Source organism: Oncorhynchus tshawytscha, linkage group LG05 (genome assembly GCF_018296145.1).
Source record: "Oncorhynchus tshawytscha isolate Ot180627B linkage group LG05, Otsh_v2.0, whole genome shotgun sequence".
NCBI classification, from domain to species: Eukaryota; Metazoa; Chordata; class Actinopteri; order Salmoniformes; family Salmonidae; genus Oncorhynchus; species Oncorhynchus tshawytscha.
In genome coordinates, this window is record NC_056433.1 from 37998056 (window position 1) to 38005462 (window position 7407).

Here is a 7407-nt window from a genome sequence, read left to right on the forward strand (position 1 = left end):
GAATTTGTGGAATTTCGTTCCTTCTTAATGCATTTGAGCCATTCAGTTGTGTTATGACAAGGTAGGGGTGGAATACAGAAGATAGCCCAATTTGGTAAAAGACCAAGTTCATTATTATGGCAAGAAAAGCTCAAATAAGCAAAGAGAAATGACAGTCCATCTTTACTTTAAGACATGAAGGTCAGTCAATCTGTAAAATGTCAAGAACTAAAAATCTTTTTTTTTAAATCAAGTGCAGTCGCAAAAACCATCAAGCTCTATGATGAAACTGGCTCTCATGAGGACCACCACAGGCCTGGAAGACCCAGAGTTACCTCTGCTGCAGAGTTCATTAGAATTACCAGATTACCTCAGATTGCACCTCACAGAGTTCAAGTAACATCACAACATCAACTGTCCAGAGGAGACCGGGAATCAGAACTTCATGGTCGAATTGCTGCAAAGAAACTACCACTGAAGGACACCAATAATTAGAGACTTGCTTTGGCCAAGAAACACGAGCAATGAACATTAGACCAGTGAAAATTTGTCCTTTGGTCTTATGAGTCCAACCACCGTGTTTTTGTGAGACCCAGAGTAGGTGAGCAAATTATCTCCGCATGTATAGTTCCCACTGTGAACCATGGAGGAGGTGTGATGGTGTGGGGGTACTTTGCTGGTGATAATGTCTGTGATTTATTTAGAATTCAAGGCACACTTAACCAACATGGCTACCACAGCATTCTGCAGCGATACACCATCCCATCTGGTTTGCACTTAGTGGGACTATCATTTGTTTTTCAACAGGACAATGACCCAAAACACACATCCAGGCTGTGTACGGGCTATTTGACCAAGAAGGAGAGCAATGGAGTGCTGTATCAGATGACCTGGCCTCCACAATCACCCGACCTCAACCCAATTGAGATGGTTTGGGATGAGTTGGATCGCAGAGTGAAGGAAAAGCAGCCAACAAGTGCTCAGCATATGTGGGAACTCCTTCAAGACTGTTGGAAAAGCATTCCAGGTGACTAACTCATGAAGCTGGTTGAGAGAATGCAAAGTTGTCATCAAGACAAAGGGTGGCTACTTATATATTTTGATTTGTTTAACACTTTTTTGCTTACTACATGATTCCATATGTGTTATTTCATACTTGTGATGTCTTCACTATTATTCTACAATGTAGAAAAAAGTAAAAATAAAGAAGAATCCTTGAATGAGTAGGTGTGTCTAAACTTTTGACTGAGGGCCCTGGTGGAGTGGTGCCGGGGAAAATCAAATTTGAGGAAAATGCTACTGAAGTTCTATCAAAACATTGCCTGTAGTACTCATGCTACAAAAATGCCGGATTTTTCTGGAATATCTACATAGGCGTACAAAGGCCCAATATCAGCAGCCGTTACTCCTGTGTTCCAATGGCACGTTGTTTTAGCTAATCCAAGTTAATCATTTGAAAAGGCTAATTGATCATTAGAAAACACTTCTGCAATTATGTTAGCACAGCTGAATACTGATGTCCTGATTAATGAAGCAATAAGACTGGCCGTCTTTAGACTATTTGGAGCATCAGCATTTGTGGGTTCGATTACAGGGTGAAAATGTCCAGAAAGGAATACCTTTCTTCTAAAACTCATCAGTCTATTCTTGTTCTGAGAAATGAAGGCTATTCCATGCGAGAAATTGCCAGGAAACTGAAGATCTGGTACAATGCTGTATACATCTCCCTTCAAAGACCAGCGCAAACTGGCTCTAACCAGAATAGAAAGAGGAGTGGGAGACCCCAGTGCACAACTGAGCAAGAGGACAAGTACATATCTAGTTTGAGAAACATACGTCTCACAAGTCCTCAACTGGCAGCTTCAGTACCTGCAAAACACATGTCTCAACATCAACAGTGAAGAGGCGACTCCGGGATGCTGGCCTTCTAGGCAGAGAAATGACCAAGAATCATGAGTAGTTAATTATGAAATATACACCACAGCCTTTCTTCTGCCAGAAGAGTTCTTTATTGCTGTCTGTGCAATGTACTGAGAACCCAGCTGGCTGTATGTAGAAGGACAGTGTATCCGGGGAGAGCCATGGTTCCGTGAAACAGAGTATGTTACAGTCCCTAATGTCTCTCTGGAAGGAGATCCACACCCTGAGCTCGTCTACTTTTTTGTCCAAGGTCTGAACAGTTGCGAGTAAAATACTTAGAAGTGGTGGATGGTGTGCACGCCTCCTGAGTCAGACCAGAAGTCCACTCCAAATACCTCTTCTCCACCGGCTGCGTCTTGGTGTGCCCATGAAAACAGCTTTCACCCGTAACATAAGGAGACACAAAATGTTACCTAGATACACTGCATGTCTGAGATTTCTATACGAAGAACTGTCCGACAGTTAGATCCAGGATTCTTAAAGGGTTCAAGTTCAGTGTCTAATTTAACTGAGGCCTATAATTTAATAGGCCTATATGATAACAACTTACACTGCCATAAATGCAAGGACAGAAAATGACTTCTGAATAGAGCTATTTTCCCCCTTATAGCTTAATGTAATGACATTAAAGAAATTGGTAGATTATTGTCAAGTAAGAAGTTGTCCAGCGTAGGAAATCCTCACTGGTAGCCTAGTTTATAGAAAGATCTTCATGCATAATTTTTATGGGGCTATATGAGTTCTATTTTCCCTCAACCATACCAATAAACCAGACCCTCCAATGCAATATGCATCAAATACGAACCCCGTTCAATTTTTAAAAAATCAATTACTTGGCTAATAGGGTTTTACAGTTTTAGATTAATAACAAAAAGAAAAGATGGTGCTGCAGTGGATATATATATTTTTTTACACTGATAACTTTTTTGTACATACTGTCTCCGCCATCATTTCCTAAAATGGAAAACAGCCTCTGGACATCAGAACAGCAATCACTAACCTCGATTTGGACAAAATGCTCTGGATGTTCTGCTTACTCCAACCAGGCCTTAATCCTCAGGACTCGAAAGAGGAAGCGGCAGCTAAAGAGAGGCAGGCTGAGCAGGTAGCCTGACAAAACTATGTTGGTGAGCAAATAGGCCGTCATTCTATTGGCGAACGTGCAATCACTGCAGAACAAACTGGATGGGCTCCATTCGAGACTATCCTATCAATGGGACCTGAAAACTGTAATATCCTATGTTTCTCAGAGTCGTGGCTGAACGATGATATGGATATATATCTTGCTGTTTGTCTATGCATTGCCAAGACCGGACTGCAGACTTGGTTAAGATGGAAGGAGGAAGGGTGTGTCTCTTTCTTAACAAGTAATAACGGCTTGTACGCAATCTCTAATGTTAAGGAAGTCTTGGGTGCAGACCATACTAATTATCATTTATATTTTTTGTAGCTGTTTATTTACCAACACAAACCAATGCGGGCACTAAGATGGCACTCAACGAGTTGTATAGGGCCATAAGCAAACAAGAAAATATACATTTAGAGGGTTCTCGTGGCCAATGATTTTAATGCAGGGAAACTGAAATCCGTTATACCTCATTTTCATCAGCATGTCACCTGTGCAACTATTGATGACAAAACTCTAGATCACCTTTACTCCACACACAGAAACACATACAAGGTCATTCCTTGCCCCCCTTTAGCAAGTCAGACCATAACTCTATCTTCCTGCTTACAAGCAAATACTCAAACAGGAAGTACCAGTGACCCACTCAATGCGGAAGTTGTCTGATGAAGCGGTTGCTAAACTACAGGACTGTTTCGGTAGCACAGATTGGAATGTGTTAGGGGATTCATCGAATAACATTGAGGAGTTTACCACATCAGTCACCGGCTTCATTAATAAGTGCATTAACGACGTCGTCCCCACAGTGATTGTACGTACCAGTGGAGGCTGTTTAGGGGAGGACGGCTCATAATAATGGCTGGAATGGAGTCAATGGAATGGTATCAACTACATGGAAACCATGTGCTTGACACTCCATTCCAGGCATTATTATGAGCGTCCTCCCCTCAGCAGCGTCCACTGGTACGTACATATCCCAACCAGAAGCCATGGATTACAGTCAACATCCGCACAGAGCTAAAGCCCACTTTCAAGGAGCGTGACGAATTTGGACGCCTATAAGAAATCACACTACGACCTCCGACAAGCCATCAAACAAGCAAAGCATCAATACAGGACTAAGATCGAATCCTCTTACGCTGGCTCTGACGCTCGTCAGATGTGGTATGGCTTACAAAAATCACGGATTACAAAGGGAAACCCAGCTGCGAGCTACCCAGCGTCACGAGCCAACCAGATGAGCTAAATGCCTTCTATGCTCGCATCGAGGCAAGCAACACTGAACCATGCATGAGAGCATCAGCTTTTCACGACGACAGTGTGATCTCGCTCTCTGTAGCCGATGTGAGGAAGACCTTTAAACAGGTCACCATTCACAAGGCCAGACAGAATACCAGGATGCATACTTAGAGCATGCGCTGACATCTTCACTGACATTTTCAACCTATCCCTGATCCGGTCTGTAATACTAACTTGTTTCAAGCATACCACCATAGTACCTGTGCCCAAGAACACCAAGGTAACCTGCTTAAACGCCTATCGCCCCATAGTACTCACATCCATAGCCATGAAATGCTTTGAAAGGCTGGTCATGGTTGGGTTAAATGCTGAAGGCACATTTCAGTTCAATGCATTCACTTGTGCAACTGACTAGGTATCCCCTTGCCTGGACAAAATTAATACCTATGTAAGAATGCTGTTTATTGACTATGGCTCAGCATTCAACACCATAGTCTCCTCCATGCTCATCACCAAGTTCAGGACCCTGGGACTGAACACCTCCCTCTGCAACTGGACTTCCTGATGGGCTGCCCCCAGGTGGTGAAGGTAGGCAACAACACATCCGCCATGCTGACCATCAACATGGAGGCCCCTCAAGGTTGTGTGCTTAGTCCCCTTCTGTTCTCCCTGTACACTCACGACTGCGTGGCTGTGCACGACTCCAACACCATCATCAAGTTGGCTGATGATACAACGGTGTTAGGACTGATCAACGAGGACGATGAGGCGGGTTGAGAGCTTCAAGTTCCTTGGTGTCCACATCACTAAGGAATTAACACGGTCCACACAGTTTTGAAGAGGGCACGACATCGTCTCTTCCCCCTCAGGGAGGCTGAAAAAATAACTGTTCTCTCTGCTAAGCAGAGCAGTACCAGTGCACCAAATTTGGAACCAGCAGGACCCTGAACAGCTTCTACCCCCAAACAATAAGACTGCTAAACAATGCTGCTAAATAGCTAATAAAATGTCACCCTGGACTTCCTGCATTGACCTTTTTTTACTACATTTCTTGCACTGACCATGCACACACACACTGGACTCTAACCACACGCTCACACCCCTAAACCCAAACTGCATACACCCACACACACATAACATGTGCACACATACTTTCACACTCACCACATACGCTGCTGCTACAGCTGTCTATTATCTATCCTGTTGCCTAGTCACTTTACCCCTACATATATGTACATAGCTACCTCAATTACCTGGTACCCCTGCGATTCGACTTGGTATTGGTACTCCCTGTATATATCCATGTTATTTTTTACTTGTTCTTATTCACAGTGTATTTATTCCTCGTGTCACTATTTCTATTTTAACTTTAACTCTGCATTGTTGGAAACGCACCTAAGTAAACATTTCAGTTAGCCTTCACCTGTTGTTTACGAAGCATGTGACAAATACAATTGTATTGTGATCCTTTGTATCATCACCCACAGGTTACAGGCCTAAATAGAATAGACAACAGAACATCATATGATGGTTGACATGATTTGTCTCTCCAATAGCTGCCAGTGCCTGCTATAAAACAGCTCAGCTGATCACTGGCGTGTGCATGATGCCCTGGCCAGCCAGCAGCTCACTGCTGTTTGATGTTTGAAAGTAAAAAGAACTAATAAACTTTCTCCAGCCTTTAATTAAAATACCAACCCAGATCTTATGAATAGTAGGGCTAGTGACCGTCTTTGACAATGCCAAACATACAGTCAAAAAGAAGTAACATCATTCCCATGGTCATTTATTATGAAACACTTTCACAATGTAATAGATGTGTGAGTTTGGGTAGGCTAATTTATCAATGTAATCCGTTACTAGTCACCTTCGTTCACAAGGAGATGAGGGCGGATATAAGACCAGGGATCTGGCCATTGTGGTGTCACATTTTAGGAATAAAAGACGAGTAATATGTCTGCCGTCCACGGAAAACTGAGGGACCTAAATCAATTCCAGATGTACCGAGGACACATGGAGGGGAATAGCATGCTGCATTCAGGTTGGTTACTGTGTAAGTTTTAACACGGTCTACATTGGTTACGTTGTTATACTCATGCCATCATTCTTGGTTTGAACCATTTATGGTTCTGCCGATAGGATAAGCAATTTCAACTCTGCAAACCCCACGGGGCCAAGAGCGGATAGCATGGCTTTGCTGACCCATCAACCAGCAGTAAATAGGGGTGCCGGAGAAAGTGTACTCTAACACCAAATACCCTGACATCTACCACCGCGAGAGACTTGAGGCTCTCACTGGCCTACCAGAACCCAGAATTCAGGTAAGGCACCACATTTCAAGTCGGTTAAGACACAAAACAGTTTCCATGACAACAAATTGGTCTTGGACTACTAACCACTAAACCACAACTTTAAAATGCAATAAGGTGTGGTTACAGAACCGACGAGCCAAATCCCATCACCAGGAAGGGTTGCCTTTGTCCATGAATCTCAACGGTGTTGCTGCAAACACCCCTGTGGCCCCGTTCACACAACCCTATAACCTAATGCCCCAAGAGATTCAGTCAGGAACTAATTCAGACCACCACTTCACACCAGGTGGAAGAAACACATGTGAAGGCAACACTACCCAGGAAAACGGGCAACCACATACACTCGACTATCATTTGTGTTTATGATGCCAGGGAGGTGAATAGGAGCAAAGTTGAGCAAATGAGACTCAACGAGTTGAGCACTGCGGTTCCGTGCAACAACACTCATCTGTATCACAAAGAAAATGGACATTACATCAAGTTTTGGCACAGGGCCAAAACATGTCCTGGTTGAATATGACAACTTTCCCTCAAATGAAACCATTGGTCCAGAGATGAGTGGTAATCCCTCCAATTCAATCACAGAACAACTTCGGCAGGTCCTCTCCAAAGCATGTTAAGTCCAGCATCCTCAAGCGCAGACCAGACACCTTTGGCCACTCCTTTCCTATTTGTGCCAGTGAGGAGCAAGAGTATTCTGATGAGATTCAGAGTGCCATGTCTGGCTTTTGAAATTGTATGTACATTTTCTGTCACAGCAACAACAAAAAGTGGTGGGTTCTTAACTTCAAAATGAAATGTCAGTTTGTTATAAAGAAACACTAGTATATT